Source organism: Mus caroli, chromosome 6 (genome assembly GCF_900094665.2).
Source record: "Mus caroli chromosome 6, CAROLI_EIJ_v1.1, whole genome shotgun sequence".
Taxonomy (NCBI): domain Eukaryota; kingdom Metazoa; phylum Chordata; class Mammalia; order Rodentia; family Muridae; genus Mus; species Mus caroli.
The window spans coordinates 93266968-93269200 of record NC_034575.1 but is presented as its reverse complement, the minus strand read 5'-3'; the positions used below and the strand labels follow the sequence as shown (position 1 = coordinate 93269200).

General features: G+C 42.7%; 1 protein-coding gene across 1 annotated transcript in view; it reads left to right on the top strand.

The window, feature by feature from the left end:
- Positions 1–691: 691 nt before the first annotated feature.
- The window catches only part of Frmd4b (FERM domain containing 4B), a 36877-nt gene continuing 35335 nt past the window's right edge, over positions 692–2233 (top strand). Inside the window, exon 1 of the mRNA XM_021165173.2 lies at positions 692–774. The gene's annotated coding sequence lies outside the window, so the exon portion shown is untranslated. The remainder of the gene's footprint in view (positions 775–2233) is intronic.

Below are 2233 nucleotides of genomic sequence, written 5' to 3'. Positions count from 1 at the left end.
TCCAAATTTAATCTTAATTCTCACGGATTCTGCTTTACACATGCACACATGGCCTAGCCCTAAATGTTTCCCTCTGTCGATACATTCTTTTTATTGGAAATAAAAGCCTAATATACAGACTTAGAAAGACATACTATATTTATAATAGAATCCATATATGTCTGTTCTTCACACGTATCTCAGACTGATTATTNACCCTGGTGTNGAGTTGTCCATTTCCCCAAAAGCTCTTCTTATTTCTCCTCTGTTCATTGTCAATTGTGCTCTGAGCATGGGGCTCAGAACCTCTGCTTTTCTCCTGGTAATCCCTTGGAAATTTCCCAGCCTTTATAGCTGGTGATTTAGCTGAGAGAACAAAGGTCTTTTTTAAAAGTCATAACTAACTTTGAACTGAATTAATTCTTCATTGAATTCAATTTTTTAAATATTCTCTCCAGTGATTTAATCAAAACAGTAATGCTTTAGTCTTTTGGATGATAATACCCGTATTATTAGCTTTGCATGTGTGCTTATTATTTGAAAAGACCCTAAGAAAATATTTTAACAAGATAAGTTTCTCAGTATAGGTCTGCTTACCAGCACAGATTTATATTGGCTTGCTGGTACTTTTTCAAGGAAAGTTAGAAACAGCACTTCTCATCTAGAAGACTTAACAGATCTCAGGNCTCGTGTATTTTCTCTTTTTAGGATAAGCAGGGACTTCCATGGTGGCTTGGGATCAGCTACAAAGGAATCGGCCAGTATGACTTACAAGACAAGGTGAAGCCTCGCAAAGTAAGTGTGAGCCTCTGCAGACACTTGGGGGCCTTGAATGTTCTAGAACTGACAGCATTGCTTTCAGCGGCACCTTGAACACTCTCGGGTAGTGAACCTTGCTAGGTGAAGCTGTGGTACAGAGGCTACTCACGCTCAGTGTAACCTTTCAAAATGACTCATTTATACAAGGGCCATCTTCTCCTTTGTTCATTGAGAACGGGCTCTTGTGTGGCGTGAACTGATCTTTCTGCCTCCACCTCCCAAGTGCTAGGACTGTATCCGCCACCACACCTGNCCGTATCTGCCTGTCTGTACCCAGCCAGTAACCTAAACTGCACTGAGGTTCAGCTGTGATGCTAACTGCAATATGGTTTACAGCCCCTACACTTTGGTTTAAATCCAACGTTTTTGTGGTGATTGTTTCCCAATGAAATGGTTATAAGCAATCTCTCTATAACCACAGCTATTTTTGCTTATCTTCATCCTCACTGTTGTTTATAGCAAATATAGCTGCTTTCTGAAAAGAAAAGAAAAATGAATGGGTTAAAGGGCCAGAATCTATCAAATTTGGGTTTTCCAAATTTAAATAAGTTACTATTTATCATTATATCATTGTAATCCTGGTATTTGAGAGGCAGAGATAAGAGAATCAGAAGCTAAGGTCATACTCAATTATTATGTTCTGAGTTAAAGGCCAGCTTGGGCTATATGAGACACTATCTCAAAAAGAAAGAAATTAAAAGTAAGGGGGGAAACCTTATTTATGAAACTTCTATTGTCACCTCAAGTATAAGTGCAGCCAATGCACGGTGCCACCTTTTATGATTTGATGAATCTGTATCGCTCGCCATCCAGTGGCCGTTGGTCTCGCNATGTACGGTGAGATAAAACCTACTCAGGCTGTTCTGGGTGAGGTTCCCACTCTCCTTTCCTCCGCTCTGCTGCCATCCCTGCAGGCTGTCGGAGTGAAACAGTGGCCTCTTAATAACAAAGTATGGTTAACTCACCTGCCTTATCACAACCCAGCATCACGGTTGAAAATAACTCTTACACGTCCACCTGTCTCCTGCTGCGTTCTTCATAAAGCAACCCCAGAAACTCACCTTGCTCTGTGTCTTCTGAGACTCCTTCTACCATCGAGCAGTGCTCACAATCGCCCTTACGTTATGGAAGCCGAGGACCTTTCTTGCCCTCACTCCATGGTTGTGACATTAACACGGATAACAGGAAAGGTTGCGTTGGGCAGAGCATGGCTTCCCTTCCCCTGTTCATCCCGCTCTGCTGGGTGAGACTAGTCCGGCTTTGGGGCTGCTTTGTTAGAGAAGCATTAACAAAAGCAACAAGGCAGCCTCCAACCACCAGATCCTCCTGTGTTTGTCATCAGCTGGCTGGCAGTCTCTGTCAGCCCTGTGAACAACGCTGGAGTAAGGAATGCTGCCAATCAGATCCGGGGCCTTGCAAAAGCCAGGCTAGCGCT